At 46.5% G+C, this 19,311-nt stretch overlaps 1 protein-coding gene across 2 annotated transcripts in view; it reads right to left on the reverse strand.

Annotated features, from left to right (window-relative positions):
• Window positions 1-19,311, reverse strand: part of MDGA2 (MAM domain containing glycosylphosphatidylinositol anchor 2) — a 339,526-nt gene that overhangs the window by 262,194 nt on the left and 58,021 nt on the right. The window lies entirely within an intron of this gene.

Genomic DNA, 19,311 nt, shown 5'->3' on the forward strand with positions numbered 1-19,311 from the left:
GAGAAGTCAGTGGCTGTGTTCCCCGCTCATCCCATTGCCACGCAGCGGGAGGCAGCTCAGCCCTCGCTCTATTTTAAGCTCCGCTCCACAGGTACGGTGTCCAGGAAGACTAATGCTCCGTGACACCCCGAGGGGCCGCGGGGCGCTCATCTCAGAGCTCACTTCGCTTCAGATACCTTGGGTGAGGAGAAGCACATATGAAAAGAGGTCCTTTTCCCCTCCGAGGCGGTTTTTAAGCAGACAGACAGCACAGGCCTAGCTAAGGCCACAAAAAAAGCAGAGAGGTGTCACCATTCAGGTCACACTTTCAGATTCAGATAATCAAAATACAGGCCTCTGTAAAAACACTAACTTCAAACACAACGAAGCATCGACTTCTTGTAGTACTTCAGCAAGGACCTCCCTTTGCTTGTGGGGAAGATTTAATGACACCGTTAACACCTGCACCATTTCGCGCCATCCCATTTGTTTGTAGAGCACATACCCTGGAAAGAGTTTTCTCTTAGCTTTAAAAAGAAGATTAGAGGATCTTTTTTCCCCAGCAGTTCTCTGCACTACTGGTTTGTTATCAAATCTGCGTCTAGCTTAGCTCTGGAGTAAAAATAAAAACAAATATTTGACTTCAGATGCAGACACCCCCCAGCCTCTGCTGGGGACACGTCAGGGCCTGATTGCTGCTCTGGCAGCAGCACTTGACAGACCAATTCGGGGCCCGACTTTTCAATACCTCCTGTCCAAGCATAAGTGGTGGTGAATTATGTGTGTTTACTACCTCCCCCAAGATGCTCACTGAAGCAGTTGCAAATGTACACAAAAGTTACAGGATAAAAATGCCATTACAATTCAATTCTTTATCAAAAAGCTGAGCAGCTCTGCACATCAGGATAAGCCTTGTAAGAGGACTAGGCTACAGTTTCAGCTTAGTCCTCTTATTCATAAAATAACCAGCTCTTAAGATCCATCCTTCTAATATAACCAATTTTGGGGGGCTTGTATTTCAACTTCCATACCATTTCCATTGCTCTCCTAATGCTGCTCCATCCCACCAAGAACGTCAGCTAAAGCTGTCTCCAGTCTCTCCAAGGGGAAGGCGCACTGGGAACAACTGGCATCGAGATGATCTACATCAGACCTCCACGGCACAGGCAGCACGTCCCGAGCTCCACGGGGAGCGTGGTGTGTTTGTGTGAGGCGTGAAGGGCTCCAGTTTGTGCCAAAGCCTCACAACAGCAGGCTGTCGGTCACCTCTCCTGCACAGACTGACACGCTGACAGGTGTGCAATGAACGTCCTCAGCTGTCGGTTAGCCTTCTACGTTCTCGCTGAAGAAGTGCTCCGAGTTGGAAGGACACCGCCACGCCACAAGTCATCCTTCTGCAGCCCTGCTCTCCTTACCAGCCCTGCAGCCGCCGCTCTTCTACCTGCATGTACAGCAGCTGCAGGATGGATGCTGCAGGGCCCTCAGGAGGCAGCTCTAGCCAAGTTGGGTCTCCAATAACTTTCCCTGCATCCTTTCCAGACCAGGCTCCACCGCCACTTCTAAAGAACTTCAGGACCAGCTGCTGCTCCACCACAGCTCCATCTCTAGACAGGGATCTAGGGCGGCTCATTTTGGGGCCCGATTTTAGACAGTTCTGACCCTGTACCCTCAAGTCAGACCTACTTTGACAGCCAGGACTGCACTCTGAAAAAAAAAAACTTGCTTTTTCCTGAAAAAAATACAAGGATGCACACTGATAGGAAGGAACTGAGAAGAGAAATAATTCAAGAATAAAATGAACACTCAATTAACAGCTGTTTGGAAAGTCACCATATCACTCAGGCTGTCCCACATTTCAGGAAAGATTAATTATTTCACTCTAACCACAAGTAATTGTGCATTTCACACGTGTGCCTTTAAACATTTGGCCATTATTTTATTTTATGAAGTTCAGCCCTGACTTAAATTCACACGGACATATAAAAACCCAGCAGCACTACAGATGCTGAATAAAGCCAAAGGTAAATGAGAAAGATAACGTCATTAGACCTTACATAACCCTTTATTTATGGACATTCTCTTAATTTTAGTGCACATAAAATGACAAAAAATTATCACTGCCATAGCACAGTTTCACATGGTGCTGGCACTGACACTGGTTTTTGCACAGTGCTGGGAAAGCTCCTGCAGAGCACCCTGGAAGAAGGGTGGCCCCACTTCTTATTGAGAAGTAACATGGGGGTTGGCAGCCCTCAAATTTTGTAGGAGACAAACAAGCAAGCACTCCTGGAGATGTCAAAAGTCATTTGGTTCCAGAAGCTCATAAAGACCTGTGATTTGTGTGTGTTTTTTTTTGTTATTTTGTTGTTGTGTTTTTTTTTTTCTTTTTAACATGGAGAACTGGCATTTCTGAAAAAAGCCCCCAAAATTTACAGCCACAGAGAACAAATTTACCTTAGCACTGATCTACAGGATTATCTTTTGATAAGTCAAACCATCCTGATCCTATATATATACGTACATATATATATATATATGAACAAAATGAACAAATAAGCCCTGAAAGCAATAAAAGTCCTGCCCTGCCAGTGCCCAGATACAACCTGTGAGGAAGCAGGAGCCATTTGCTCAGGCTGGAAGCCGCCACTGTTTCACTGCCCCCCCTGCTTCTCACACCTCCAACCACAACTGCCACAGAACGGTTTATTCCTGATCTGCATCTCAATCTTCCTCTGTCCACGTACTTTGAGCTGCAGAAAGCTCACGGAGTCATCCGACCTGCCGTCATCGCTGGAAACCCTTCTGACACCGCCCTTTGCACATCAAGCCTGCCTTCTCCTGGAGCATTTCTAAGGGCAAGCCAGAGGAGCCATCTCCTAGACGCCGATGAGACTTCTCAAATGCTCAGCTACACCCTCAGAATGCTTTGTGCAAAATTTGGGCAAAGATCTGCACTTCTGCAGGGCTCATAGAAAGAAATCCTAGGGAGCAAGAAAAAGCTTGAGAAAAACAGAAGTCTTGAAAAACAGTGATTGAAAGAAAAGAAATGGAAAGATAAAGGGAAAGCATCAGATGATGCAGCATTAAGAATATATATGGAATATAAATCATTTATTCATGTGCACTTTGTTATTGCATCATGATACAATATATATTGATGCAAAATCCATGCATGCTTGCACAAACACATGAGTAGTTGCAGACTCACAGTAAAATGCCAGTGCAGCTCTGGGTTTAGATTTAATACCAATTCCTTGGTCAAGTCTACTTGCTGGATAAAAAACAATCTGTCCTGCTTCCAGCATTCGGCATTAAGGTAATCGTCTGATCTCGAGAGAGCGAAGTACCCAGAGTATTCCTGCTTCCATGCCAAAACGCAGGAAGCAGCTTAATCTGCTGGCTAATCTTACCAGGAGCAGTGCCCAGCCTGCAGGAGATGCCAGGGCTCTGCATACACAGCGAGTGCTCTAGGACAGCTCCACTCTGCTGCAAGGTAGGGTTGGGGTGCTCAGACTGTTCTCGTATTTATCCAAAGCTGCATTTTCAAATGGATGTTTCATTTCACATTTTCAAAGTGTAGCAGTCTGCCTGTCACCTCTCAGAAGACAGACCACAACTTTACAGCAATGCATTTTCAGCAGTAACTTCCTGCTTAGACATTTCATGTTTTTCCCCAAAACAGCTACATGAGATCCTGTTTTTTGATACATTTCTGTATGAACAAGAGTACTTTACACAGCTACATGAACATGAAACAAGACAGTACAATGAATACTAACATGTTTGTGTTATGCTCCCCCATCCTCCTTACAGCTTGGCTTCTTCCACAACGCCAGATTATTTTATTTTACTTTTTTTTTTTTTTAATCACTGGGTACACTGAGGCCAACTGTTAGCATTGCTTCCAAATTTAAATGTCTTCAGAGCAGTCAGTTCTGCCAAGCAGGAAAACAGAGGATTTAGAGCTCGCAGCCTGAATCAAACCAGCAAGCAGCAGCGAGCAGAAGCAGAGCTCCCTGAAAACCAAGGTGTGCTTTGGCTGCGCTTTGCTGAGGAAAGCAGGGAGGAGACAACGATGGAAGGAGATTGAACTAATGCAAAATTGAGTACAACATTGCTGCTTGCTTCTCATAGATCTTAAAGGAGTGTTGTATCTGGCACAGACTGCCCGCTGCCTTTAATCAGGTTACAGCCCACCCTGAAGCCACATGGCATTATACCTGCGATTGCTTGGGAGGCTCACTGAGAGCCACAGGAAGATGATAAAATATGTGGGATTTCAGGGCACGCTTTGAATCTGTGCTCAGACGCAAGGAGCTGTAGCAATGAGTTTTAACACCGCTGTGCCCTGAGCTGAAGGAAGGCTTTGGTCCTGCGCTTGGGGGAAAAGCCTCGATGCCAGCCCAGCTGTGCCTGCCGCTGGAGCGCTGCAGCCATACAGCGCGCCGTCACCCCGGCACTCATCATTGTAAATCGTGGGGAAAATGTGAAAGCTGCAGCTTAGCTGCTCCTCATTCTGTTCCCTTCCTATAAGGCAAAGCAAATGATCAGCTACCCAAAACTTAACAGTTTCACACTTTCCAAGGGGCTTGAATTCACACAACATTTTTTCTTGACGTATCATTTTGCTCGCTGGCACGCAGTATATGTTTTCATCCACATTTGTTTATTTCTGTCTTCTGATTTATTTTGTGCCACTAAAAAAATTGGATAAAGCCACTCGTTTTTTGTGTTCCTGCAGCCTTGGCAACCCACTTGGCAGGGATATATGCTTTGTTTCTTTATGCTGATATCTCCTTTGTGTCAGTTACTCCAACAGTGTCTCTCCGCGGGACACCTTCCAGCTTATAATGAAAGCGCTGCCCGGCTTGGGTGGCAGCACACGTACTGGGAGGGAAGAAGGCCAAGAAGGTAGATGGAAATGAAGGAGACCGCATGGCTCTTGTCCTTCCCTTTTCACCAAACTGGGGATAGACCCCTGGGTCACGGACTGGTTGAGGCTGGCAGCACGCCTGCAGACCACCTGGCCCAGCACCCCTGCTCCAAAGCCGCCAGCTACAGTAGGTCGCTGCAGGTCTGAGGATGGAGCCTCTGCAACCTCCGTGCTACCTGCTCTGTGGGAACATGGGGAGGTTTCTTCGGTTAGTAATGCTCTTCCCACACCCAACGTCCACATTCACAACCTGCAGGCTCGTGGCTCTTGCACACTAGCTCAGCTACCTGCATTCACTTCACCACCTAACACAACTGGCCTTCTGGAGCCACAGGCAAACATCGCTCAGCAAATCCAGGTTTCAATAAGAGGTCTGTGAAGCCTTGGAGAAAACCACAAAAACTTCCCCAACTGATGTTTTCCTGAGTAGAAAGGCTTTCTCAGAAAGTTCTCAGCAACAGAACAACATAACCATCTCTGTTTTCCTGGAAACCTTCCTTTTGCTTTAGCCCATCATCCAAATACCATATGCCCAAGACATTTTTCTCCTCTCATTTTTATTCTTAAAATTCACTTAGCCCACTTCTGTCATGAAAATGCATCCTGCCTCATGCAGCTCAGTTCAGATTCAACTTACACTTACATTGAAATGCCACCCATACGTGGCTGAGAAATTTGGTCTGTACTTTGCTGTATTTCCCACCCTCAATCCCTCGGATGACTAGCAAAGTAGCCTCAAACCAGGCAATTACATTGCTCTCACAAAGGGCACAATTTGTAGTCATTTGCTTCTTTACAGCGTCTTCAGAAACAACTCAGCCATAGAAATGGGCAAGTAGACAGCAGCGAGACTGTCCTGGTGTAAGGGCAGGACTATGGCAGGGTGGAAGGTGAGAAGTCGTCACTCGGGGGTTGCTCCAGCTGTTGTACACCTTCACGTTTAAACCCCCTGGGAGACTTTCTGCTGTTAGTAGCCATTTCCAGCTAGGGTCTGTGCTGTGCAGAGATGTCCCACATAACATGCAGGAGGCACAGCTCTGAGTGCTGCGGATCCGTGTTCCCCGAGGAGTCAGACTTTGGGGTGGGGGAGACCAGAGCAGGTACTCTGGAAAGGAGGACTGGTGGCCAGTGTGCTTCCCAGCCACGGAGAGCAGGGTGCTGGTGGATCTGCTCCAACACGAGTCATTTATGGGAGCTGCTGTTGGTTACAGGTTTAAGAGTACCTGAGAGTCTCCAGAGGACATTGCAGTGCTCAGCCCAGGCACTTCCTTGCAATCTTACAACCAACCCTAACCCCGCCAAGGGATCTAAACCTGCAGAAGGACTAGACAGCAGCAGAGTGAGAAGTCATACCAGACAGATGAGAGGTGCAGAGCACACAAAGCTCCCACCGACTTCAGTTTGGGCTTCTTGGAAAACCCATTTCCTCATTTTCAGTGCCCTGTCCTACAGGAAACAAGGAGCATGGTGCAATGCTTGCATCTCCCCTGCCCATGTGGAAGACAGAATCATGCTGTGCAACCAGAATGCATTCAGCTATATGGGGGAACTCCGGACCTGTCCTTAGCTTCAGGCACTTCATAGCTGCCACAGTTACCATCCCACGTGCACTCACCATAACCACGGTTACCATCCCATGTTCAGTCACCATAACCCTCAGCTTCTTCAAACGTCTGAAGCAAAGAAATTCTAAGTTCCAGCTCATCTTATAACAAAAGACAATGCACAAACTTCTAAAAGGATAAAACCTTTTCACCATCTTTTTGACAAACAGCCAAGACATGTCCCAGCACGTGGAGCTGCCTTCGTTCCTCCCTGTTCCAAGATGCCAGCAAACTCATGAGCATGCATGTGTCAAACCATTTTCTCTACACTCTTCCTAACACAGCCCTCTCAGCACTTCAGCACTTCTCAAAGCAATACACAATAGACCACAGCCTTTTCTCTACAAGAGAAATCTCTGCAGACAGAAATGGGAACACCAAGGCTGCTGTTGACCTTTCAATTCATTTTTATCTCCATTGGCAGACCAGAGAGTTTGTATTCTTTTAAGCAGAGCTCCAGTAACCAAAGCAGTAAAATGAGACCACCTCCCACAAGGCTTTATTAGCATGCCCCCAAAACCTCCAGGAGACTTAAGCCAAACGACCTCTACTGCAAATAAAGCAGGGGCCCCGAGAGTGCTTGGAACGATGCTGCCGAAGAGGAGCAGCAGCCAGGAAACTGCTGAAAGCAAAGGAACAGCACAGCAGGGAGCAATTGGGGTTTTAGGAGAACTATCTGCAATACTTCCTGGTTTTTCCTGGTTTGCTGATCGAACCCTGAGCTGGTGCTGGGGGGCTGCAGTCAAGGTGCCTGCCAGCACACCGACCTGCTGCATGCCCACGAGGTTTCCACACTGGGCAGGCACCAGCACCACTCCTCATCAGAGGGGCTTCCTCATGGATATCAGCAGATGCCAGGCTACAAAGCAGCAGGGTTACAGCTGCTTTCTGGTGCAAAAAAAAAAACAGGTGATTACAAGCCTGTTGCTAAGGCCAGCTAATGACACAGGAGGCAAAATACCCAATCTTTTTCTCAGGCTCTTCAGCCCATCTCCTAACTTTAATATCCTACTCCCAGGGAAAGGAGAATGAGACTAATTCAGGGGCTAATTCAAGTAGAGGAGCAGGCAGGGCTGGAGAAGGCTGTGTAAAAAGTACAAACAAAAGTAAATCTACCCTACAGCAGAGATTAAAGCTAATGCCAGAAGATGCTATTTTGAACATAATGGACTCTGAGCTGTGTATTAGCAATGGGTGACCAGGAGGTACAGATGTACCTCTCTGAGGTCAGGTTTTCATGACCTGACTTGCATGGGAGGCTCTAGAAATGCAGTCTGACTTTGTATTTTCCTCTAGTAAGGTAAACCCTTTCCTCTCAGGAATAAGGCAGTTCTCATTAAAAATATCGTACACATCCTCTTTCAATGTCGTGTTTGGTTCATTTCACAGCAGCGCAACTTCACAGTTTTCCAGACGAAGACTTGGGTAAAAGAACGGGAGTCACTGATCAATGGGAATCCAGACAAGTTTCCCAATGAAACACGAGCTAAGAGCACATAGCAGGGACAGAATTACTGTCAACATTCAAACCTACCAGCAGTACCCCAGCATCCCCTCCCTGGGGAATGGAAGAGCTGACGTGCAGTGCCTCTAAGGCTGGGTGGCTTCATATAGGACACAATTTAGGGCCTTCTGAGCAGAAATGCTGAAGCTGGAAAGAGGAGATGCCTAAACCCACACTGGGGCACACCAGATGCACAAGACAAGTTCCAGTGCAAGTACCTAAATACAAAGGCAATGGGAATAAAAGCTGTTTGGACCTCACTCTCCTGGGCTATACCTATTAATACTACAGATGGGTCCATACATAGCCCCTTCTGCACACAAACATCATACAAGTCCAGAGCTGTTTTTCACCTCCATGCTACTACCTATTTTTTTCCCCAGAGCCTGATTACAAGCCTCCTCCTTAATTGCAGTCTAACATCTTCCTGCTTTGTTTTATATTGATTTGCTCTCGCACAAGCATTGCCCTCCAGCTGAAACGTCTACACCACCACTTCAGTGCCATTTCTGCTGCGAGCGCTGGATCTCCTCTCGCCTTGCAATTTGCTGAGTTGAAGCAGCCAAGCTCAAGGAACAGAAAAGCTTAAAAAAAAAAAGCCCATCTCCTTGCCTTCCCAGTCATCTTTTTCTCCCACCACAAGCTCAGCTCCCTTTTGGCATTTAGCGATGGCAGATGTCAGCAGACAAGCGCCAGCAGGAGAGCAGATTTAGCGCAAGACCAGACCCGTCTCACTGCAGGCAGCCCTACCTGTGGCTAAACCACGTGCGGTCCCCCTCAAAGATTCTCAGTACAAGTGGGCAAGGTGCATGCAGGCTGGGATACAAGATAGAAGACCCCGTTAGGAATACCATCAGCAAGGAAAACCAGACTCATAGGTAGTTAACCACAGGGCCTGGGACTTCGCCCAGCTACCCAAGAGGCAGAATTATGGCTAGCCAGTATTACTGCAGGAAAAAGCACAGCTGGGAGGTGATTTAAGGCTGAAATAAGGCCACCAGAGACACAGTGGGGCACAGCCAGCTCGCAGCCAGCCCACAGCCCCCATCCATCACAACCTCGCTTCAGGGACACTGCCCGCAGGTGTGGGATAACAGGAGGTACACATGGCAAGCACGCCATTTCCCACATTAGCAAACTTTAATGACAACTGATAAGCTTTTCATTGAGCCTGTCCTTTCTCATGCTGTTCAGAGCTTCAGCACATTTCTACATTAGCGCACACATTAGCTTGCTCCCCAGCAAGACGAGAGACCTAAATAAGCAGAGAAAGCTCTGACCCTGCTCTGAATAACAAATAGATGGTTTCATTACCCCCCTCCAGTATGTTTGCCATGCAAGACTATAGCTTTGTTCACTTTTTAGAGGACAAGGCTGTAAATGACAGTGTCACCTCCAATCCTCCACAGCCCTCAGCCCTGAATGCCAAATCTTCCCGCAGCTTTAACTTCCCAGGTGTCACAACAGCCAGGTCTGGGTTGCAGCCCTTCAGCTCTGTGTCACTGAGCAGCTATTTTTCAAAAGACAAAAGCATGCTTTATGGAGGAACAGCACTGCAAGCTGGAGATTTCTGTCTCTAATAAAGAAATACTTTCTATTCCTGTAAGGAAGCTGCGGAGGGGGGTTCGCACGGAGCATTACTGATACTCTGCACTGGTCTGTTGTTTTCTCCGAAGTAGTATCTAATTGAGAGAGGAGCAAAGGAAGGGCACCACTATTTTTAGTGAGGAAAAAGCAAATTCAGAGATTTTGCGGGCATCTGTGCAATTGTGCTGCGATTGGGGCTGCAGAACAGAAACTTTCATTGAAAAAAAAGTGATTGCGGAGACAGTTTTGCTACACAAATCAAGGCACAATTTTGCTCTCCCCACGTGCAGCCTTGCAGCCGAACGCTGACAGATGCGAGGAGGGACTCACGCCACATCACCCAGCTCCTGGGGTCACCATTGAAGGCGTTACCTTGAGAATGATGGGTCCCATTCCTATGTCCCCTGCAGTGCCAGTCCCTCCCCACGGTCCCCGTGCCCTGCCCACCTTGCTGTCTCAAGGAACGCAAGCCATGGAGAACAGAGGCAGAGCTGGCAGCACCCTGAGCCTGTTTTCCAGGGCATCTCAGCTGTTCTTTAGATCCCTCAATGTATAACGCCTCTGCTAACACAGCCTGAGAGTGGTTTAGGTCACATTTTAATTACTTCTCTTCTTTCCAAGAGCTGTGTAACTAAAGCGAATGACAGACAAGCATCTGACAGCGATCCCATTGTTGTGGGGCTAGCAGAGCCTGCAGACAGCCACCCTGCAGCTGCCAACACATGCTGCATGACCTCAGCCATCCCTCAGGTCTCAGGCAGGAATTCACATTCAGCTGCACTTCCACACTGTCATCTCCTAAATAAACAGCACCTGTCATTACTTTAAGAATTCATCACTTCTTCTTCCCTAGCAGGGGCTTGTTCATCACCCGGCCTTCCCCTCACCCCCAAACTCCGCCTCATACTCACAGGTCACATCTCAGCACCATCGCTGGGAACAGGGCTGCCCCGAGGCGCACCCTGAAAACCCTGACAGCCCTGGGCTGAGGTCCTTTCCACCAATCTCCTGTTCTGGACATCAGTCACAACCCTGGAAGCTTGCTCACAAGGTAGGGCACAGGTGGAGGAGACTGCCGGGGGCTTACCCGAGCAGAGGGCTGCAGCTCACTGGGCTCTCCCCAGTCCTCCCGGCTTCATGCACACCTGGGATCACCCAGGAGTCTGCACCTGACCTATTTTGGTGGCTGGTTCATATTGATTTCTTTCCCTTCAGGATGCCAGCTATTCTTCTGCTTTTTTCTTCCAAAACACATTTTTGTAGTTTGAAATAAATATGAAAAAAACAGGCATGCCACTAATTATGGCAGCTCTCCTACTGGGCTGAGTGCAAACGATCAAATTTCTTGTGAAATATAGACTAGAACACTACCAGAAAGATATTCCCAAATGTTTTCTACCATCACATCTCCCATTCCACACACTTTAGCTAACACTGTACCCTTGTGACAGGCAGCCTCCCGTGCACAGTTTGAGAAGAGATTCCTGAGCTCTTGCTAAAACAGCCTGGCATTCACCAGCTACTCGGGTGCACGAGCACTCAGAGAAACCAAACTGGTTTGGGTTCATCTGGCAGAGGACCAAGTAACCCACCGGCTAGAGGTCAGAAGTCTCCCCAAAGCCACTGGGTGCAGTGCCCAGGGTGGCACAGCTCCAGCTGCAGCACGGTGAGGATCGCTCATCCCCTCCGTTAATGACAGCAGTGGAGGATGTAACAACAGCGTCTGTACTGTAACAGGTATTATATACACACACGGTAAATACATATAGTTCCCTTAAATTGAAAACTAACTTCTAGTGAAATGGTCCACAAGCATTTTGCAATAAAATACAGAGAAACTGGAAAAACTATTACATACGTTTTTCTGAGACTTAACCAAATTAGCTACTGCTAGCCTGAGTGCATCCCATTCCTGCACAAGCACACAGATTTCAAGCATTTGTTTAAACTTGCATCACTGCCATGTTTTACAGCCTGAAATTCCTCTTCCCCACAGAGCAGAAGACTTCAGCCCAACACAGCTCTTCACTGCTGAGCAAAGCATGGTACCAGGCAGCCCGCCTATAACCCTTACTGAGCCTCGGAGTAAATGCACACTAACTCCTCTTTAAGCAGTACTCTCCTCCAAGACTCTTGGGAAATGCATCTTTCAGAAATTCATAACCCATGGTCAATAAAAATTGCCAGTTTGCCTGGAGAATTGCCTGAAGGTATGCACTCAGCCTCTGCACTAGGAGAAGCGGCGTTCCAGGACGTGTGCACCTATGATGACGACTCCACATTCAATGGCAATTATTCAAGGAGAGTTCGTTCTCTTCAGTTGATTGCTTTACAAGGGAAAAATCTCAGACTGGTTTTCCAGTTTTGACCCAAATCCCAATGCTACAAAGCCCGCCAACATATTGCTCCTGTAGACAGCTGCATTTGTTTAAAGAAAATAAAAATAAAAACTTGTGGAGTGGAAGCACCTTCCTGACTCATACTGCTCTAGATAACACTGGATGAGAGCCTTTATCAGATATTCCAGCTGCAATAGAAGGGTTTTGGCTAAACCCCTGTGTCTGCCGCAAGCAGTGAAACAGGTTGGTGTGCTATCATCAAGGAAGATTTGGCTTAATTAAAACTGAAAAGGAGGTCAATCACATTGATTTTTGGAGAAGTGTTTCCTTTAAAGATATGATTGCACCTTTCTATTAACAAAGCTTATCCCAGAAGTTTTATACCTCCTTCAAACAAATTAAATTGTAGGTCGCCCTGCTGAGCATGTCTGGAATCTACACACCTGCATTTAACTGCTTCCCTGTAAACATAACAGCAAGCAGGCATCATGGCTGGGCAGGGAAGGAAGCTGAAAGACTTCACGCTCTGGGAGAGAAAAACACAGTGCTCGATCAGGTACACAGGTAATTCAGTGGTGGGCACTGCTATAAAGCCACAGAGGCACAGAGATAAAGGTAAAAGCATGCACATTCAACAGGAGTGGAGGGAAGAGTAGAGACACTGATTATGTTGGGTTTTCTTTTGGGGGAGGGGAAGATTGTCTTCTTTTCAGATTTATTCTCTCATTATTTGCTATGGGTAACATTCAGCCCAAGGCAACAAGGTGCAGGAGCACAGAGTCTGCTCCATGCTCAAAGGCAGCAGCGCACCTGATCCTGCCCTAACTTTATCAAAACATTCCTCAGATCATCAACTACGATTTCATTTCAACAGAGAAAACACAACAACAACAGGAGAAAGGGGAGAGGAGGAACAGATTTGTAATGGTCTTCCAGAGACAGAAATCGCAGAACAAGCGGCCTTGCAGGTAAGCAGCAGCTATATTGCAGTTTTCATGGTGTTTAAAGTGCAGGAGCATTAGCTAATGGGCTGCTATGTAATTATTCTTAGGTGCAGGTACTTGAAGTCTTGGTAGAAACAATAATTAAAAGGAAAGTAGAGAAGTACCTGAAATGTGTAATTAAACAAATCTGAGATAGGCAGAGTGCGGGCACTGGGCTTGTGGTTTCTGTTACCCCATGCAGAAAGCCCCCAGCTCCTCTGTTGCTTTACTTCTGTCGTATGGCTCATCGGGCCTCTAAGACACCGACCATCATCACCTCTTCATCCAGCATCTAGCACAGAGCAGCCCTAATCCTTGATCAGGAAACACAACCAGAACAGAAACATACGATAAAGAGTGCTGGAGCTGACAAAACAAGGCCTGCGAGAAGGCAGCCAACACATGGACTACAGCAATCCCAGAAGCTTCCAAGAAGCACCCGGCACATTACTGTTCCCATTGTGTCCGCTCCTCAACCTGTCCCTTTGGCATTCAGTTGCACAGCATTTGGATGGAGAAATCATTTGAGTGGGGGGCTGCACGGCCCAAGAACATCAGGGATGTTCTCCAGCTCAACCACAAGCAGGCATCTTTAATAAGGAGCTGCCCCATAGTAGCTGGTCTGTCAGGGTATACCTCCTCCAGGCTTGGCAGGGACTTGTTGAACAGTAACATGGTTTATTTTGTAATGCTGGAATGCTATCCCAAGGCTTGTTTACTCATACAGCGTTCATACCTGGGCTTTGGCCATGCTTTTCTCAGATTCACCACAAAGAAGTGAACAAAAATAACAGGATCCATTTGAAGAAAGAGTTCTTATTCCAAACTGAGCATTACACAAGAGCTGGGTTCTCCTGGTTGCTGTGGACGACTATCACAGTAACCTCCCATTACATGCCCACGTGCTGCTCTTCCACAAGCACTCATTCAGGGAATGAGAACTTCTCACCAATTTCTCCATATTGCCTTCACACACCTGTGCTCTAGCTGGTATTTCCTCTCCATGTTCCCGTTTTCCACAACAGAGGTATTCATATCCCTGTGTTTTTTGTAAGATCATCTCACTGCAATAGATTAAAGCTGAAATTTTAAAGGCACATAAAGGCGCAGCCACTTACCTAGGTGTATCCAAGTAACTAATTTTCCTTCAAAAATCAATAAAGATTAGACAACCAAGTGCTTCTGAACAAATCCCATCTGTGCTGATGTGCATCCTTTTGGGCCCAAATCCAAGAAGAACATCATGTTTTTGCAGTACCTGGTTCACAGATAGCCACGAATCTTGCTCCAAATGCCCATGCCTTATCGGCTCATCCTCCAAACACCTCCCAGCTTCTTAGGTCCTACCACCCTACTCTTCGTCCTCAATGGGCTCACCATGACTCTTCCAACACTTGTTCTCTCTAGATTTGAATTGGAAAAGTCTCTCATAAGTCTCCCCTGATCACACTGAGGTTTTCAGATGCTTGTAACTTGGTCAAATACAAGCATCTTTCACAAGAAAAGCATATTCCTCATGTGCCTCCATTAAGTACCACGGCACTGCTCTGAAGCCTGGAGGTAGGAGAGCTGTCTCAGGAAAATGGCTGTAAGAATATCTTTTAAGATGAATAAAATGACATCATTTTCCTTGCTCTCATTTTGTCAAATGACCGAAACATATTAGCTGAAATATTACTGAAATCTTGAGTCCTTGGAGGACTCTCTAAAGGGAAAATTGAAGCCTGAAGAGTTGAAAATGTCACTCAGTTACATGCTATCAAAACTCAGATGTTGTAATGGGATGTATCAGGCAAACTCAACCACCTGGGCCATTATAAAGCAGTCGAGCAATTGGTCTGGAGATGACTTCTCCAGCACACACTCTGCATCAGTCCAGTGCTGTTTCAGAGGAACCACTCTGGCCTAGCCCAGCTGGGGAGCTGGGAGCAGAGATCCCAGCTGGATCACTGTGTAACACCATTTCACTCACCTGGGCAGCATCCCCATTAAACACAAGCTACCATTTTTTCAAATGCACATGAATAAAGATGAGCTGTAACAGAGCTCACAGATGTAAACATCTGTGTGTTTTTTGTACCCATCTGCCATACAAGTAGCCACTACATACCAGAATCGACTTCAACCTACAGATAATTCCTTCCTAAAAGCCCCCATATCTGAGTCATAACAGTACCACAGCATATCAACCATACACCAGACTTCTATCAGCCCTGTGAAGCCTGCATCATGCATCTCATCCCTGTATCTTGAAGCCCCCTCAGGTGGATGCCAACCACACTCATGCAAACCTCATTACGGTCCCTTACACCGCACCCAATATGAGTATCAGCTTCCATGCTGTAGCTGTCTCCAGCTGGCATGGAGTCCATCAGTGGGGCAGACAAAATAGCAGCCTTTTTTTTTTAAACCAAATTTTTTTTAACCCTGTTTTCTGGAGGCACAGGGGAATACAACATTCCTCAGAGGTTCCCAGCAGGGGAGGACGGAGCTTCTATTTCTCCATTCTTGGGCGTTTTTTTCCTTTTGCAAGGGCACAAGGAATGCCCACCCCTCAGAGCATCCCCTGCTCTAGGTGCCTGCATGCGAAGCCTGGGCTGTCTGCATCAGTGCAGGCAGGGACCTCTTATGGATCTAGAGCATTCGTGCACACCTAATTTAAGGGTTTAAACAATACAGAAAGCAACTCTAGACTTGGACACAAAAAGTTGTCACAAAACATTACCTAAAATACACATTCTGTGCTTTTTTAACCAGCAATGACAGAAGCCTTCCAGAATCTGGACTACCAAAGGGACGCTGCAAGGAGAGCTTCAGCAGCACTGGGAACTGCCTGGGCACTGCGAATGCCTTGCTCTTCCCATAGGCCAGAGAGAAATTTATCTTAATATATCAAGGGACGCTTCGCACCTTGGTCTCCTCAACTGTTTGAGCAGAAAAGTGACTTGACTTTCAAATAAATCCATCTCACCAAGAAGCGTCAGGTTACTGTTCTTCTCAAAGCCCTCGCAGCACTTATGTCCCTTTTCCAGGCAGATATGCCCACTCCATAACACCAACAAAATCTTTCTAGATGACTAATTTTCAAGTTGAATTGTCTTGATAAATAGACTGACTCACTGCAGAATTTAACTATGCATTAGGTCCTATTAGTGAATTAGGCCTTTTTGTTTTGCTCCAGAGTGCTGTCAAGAGCTGTAACAGCTTTCCTGATTAATGAAGAGGGAAGAAAAGTTATTTCAAAGACAAGGACAGACGAGAATTTTTTTTGCAACTTTAGAAAGATAGAGTATTCAATCAGTAAAAGCATCAGAAGATGCCGCAGGCTCTGGCATCAGCCTGATCCACGCTGCAGATGCAGGACCAAGGGGGGCGAGACACCTCCACTACTCGCTCTCATTCCCTGAGCTTTGATCCAAATTATGTGAGCTCTGTCACAGGATCCCTGGTGGTTTCTGACAGATGATTTCTGCCTCCTCTTGCCCCCAAGCCTGCTCATACGTACCACAGGATGTTTCACAATGAAGCTAGCCATTTTGTGAAACAACAGAAAACAGTGTTACATGAACAACACAGGCCTGGTTTTCTTGGAGCTACTGGCTCCCAAGGACACACGAACAAGCTTTTACTGCACCTCTGCTCTGTACTAGCAGGCAGTCACTTGTCATATCTGCTTGCAAACCCACAGCATAATGCCTACCACTTCATGGAAATAGCATTTATTTTCCACCGGACACCATTAAGAGGTGCCAGCGAATTTCAGAGAGGGCACAAAATGGCAAGTCTCACAATCCAAACGCAGCATCGATCCTCAGGGCTCTCTGTATTGAGGGAACTTCATCAGCTACATCAACAGCTTCTTCATCCTGGTTTTTAATGTTTCCTCGATTGATTCAATACCAGTTCAATGAAGGTTACGTTGTCTAGGGCATTACTTTGAGAAGGGAAGGGATTTTGAACTTCTCTTCAAACAAACCTCAGAACATGACTGTATCAGTGGCTTATTTCCCCAGGCCCCCATCTCTCCTTTGCGGCACGCCTGAGGAGGAAGGGATGGAACCTGAAATCAGGAGACATGACCAAAGGCAACCCATCTCCTTGGGAGCTCCTGCACAGGCCTGAGCCCAGGCTCCAAAGGACTAAATCCATCCTGAACAGGGGGGTGCCCCACACCAAGAGAAAAGGATGGAGTTTCTTCTCTTATTTCAAAAACGTGCAGACAGAAGTAATGGAAGAGGAACAAAAGGACAAAAAGGAAGGAAAAAAAGGCAGCATGGGAGTCTGAAGGCCACAAGCCTCTCCTCTCTTAGGATTGCCTTTGCAGCAGTTGCTCACACTTAGCAAGGGGTTGGTGAGATCTTGCCAGGGTCGCTGCTCCTCACAGCAGATCGGTGGGAACATGCAGCAGCAACACCGACTGCTTGGTCCAGCACCAAAACCCTTCAGAGGTTTCACATGCAGGTCCCACACAACACATGGGCAGTCCTGAGGCTTCTGGGACACCTGAAACCCACTGGGGTATCTTTCCAGAGCCCATGGCTGAGGTGGTTGGGCAGCACCTCTGGAAGTCCCAGCATAAATTTATCTACACCCGGTCTGGTCAATTTGTGCATGTGCCAATGCTGCCTTTTTTACCTAGATTGCACTTTTTCCCACTCCGTATTGACACACTGATATATTTATAGACATCAGACGGATCCTTCCATGCCTAATGGTCCCAGGCTCTAATTCAGAAACTCCTCATCTCTCACTATACAAGTCCTAGTCTAAAGGTACACGCACAGAATCAAAGCCCTTAATAATGGTCTCCTGCAGATCTGTCTTAAAACAAAATCCACCAGGAAGTCTAAAAGTGTGTGTATGTTCCCCTTCCTTTGCTTCAGGAAAAATGACATCTGTTTTTCCGTGTATATACTGCTGCCTATCTACGTTCTCCCTACTTTATGTTAAATATAACCTGTGTCTTTTCATTCATGTTTGAAGTGCCAGGCACAGCTCTGGTCTTACATAAATAATAAACTGTGTGACACCAGATAAGGCAGTTTAAGAAACGCAGCTGACAGATTTTTCTCCCTTGACGTTTTTATTATGAATTTCTTTGCCTTTGTCATATGACTTAATAGCATCGCAAGACTACATAACTATAATTATTCTTTAGTTTCCATTAAGATATAAACCCGCTGTTTACCAGAATAACACTGAAGGGAAGGGGAGGAGAGGCAGGAAAGAGTGGTGTCTTGTAGGTGGCTGTAACAGCAAGCAAACAAATAGGAACAATAAAGAGTCAGAACAGGAGTTCAGTCTCTTAATCATGCAATAGGAAGGTACGTGATAAACAGAAGAGAAAAGAGAAGACCGACAGGATGCCCTGAGGACGTGATCATAGACAGGCGATGTAGGACCTCCCAGTCCCAAAACTTTCAGACCCTTAACGAAGTGACTGCACTTCTGGTTCCACCTCCACCACAGCTCCCCAGTGAGAACCGTCCAGCTTCTGCAAACCAGGCCTGACCTAGATCAAAAATTAAGTGCACTTAGATTGCTCATTCTGAATGCTAGTAAAAACCTCCCTCGCAACAACTAATTCATTATAGATCCCAGACTGACCAGCAATCCTCTGACCAGACAGAATTATTGCCACCAGCGCTTCTGAGTTGTCTGGTAACATGCCCAAGCCAGAAGTAGCTATGTCAGTACAGTCCTGGGCATTTATCCACGTAATATTAACTTATTATGTTTTACGTGGAACAAAGTTGAATCCACACAACCAAGATTCATTAGCAGAACTGGGGCTCCATCAGTGCAGAGCAGAGAAGTTCTGGTCATGACAAACAGGCCTGCAGTGCTCAGCTTGGAGGGATGAAGGGAAACAGTCCATCAGCAGCATGGGGAAGGTCAGTCATTAAGACTGAACAAATTGAACCCAAAGCAATGTGCAGCTGGAAGGTGCTGTAGGGAAAATGCTTCAGAAAATGCCTCAGGAGACCACGTATTTTTGGTGTATATTATGTGGAATTATTTCCATGCACCTGTCAGCCCACTAGTTTAAGTGAAATTATTCCTAATTTACTTCAAGACTGAAAAGTGGTCTTTCTGCTTTCAGAATTTGACATGAAACTGCATATTTTGACCTAATTTTCACAGCTCCAGTTTTAAGATTCCCATTTGCCAACTTCTTTGAGTGGACCAAGATCATTTTGATTGTTATACCACTACTCTGACAAAAAAGGATTTAAGGGAGCTAATAATGATCCATAAGCACCACAAAGCCATCAAAAAAGTATCCTTTGCAGAGACTGGCTGGAAAGTTTCCCAGCCTCTCACAAGGAACACTGCTACTACTGTCAGTACAACTTCAGTCTTGAGATGCTCCGTCATAAGG

Source organism: Cygnus olor, chromosome 5 (assembly GCF_009769625.2).
Source record: "Cygnus olor isolate bCygOlo1 chromosome 5, bCygOlo1.pri.v2, whole genome shotgun sequence".
Taxonomy (NCBI): domain Eukaryota; kingdom Metazoa; phylum Chordata; class Aves; order Anseriformes; family Anatidae; genus Cygnus; species Cygnus olor.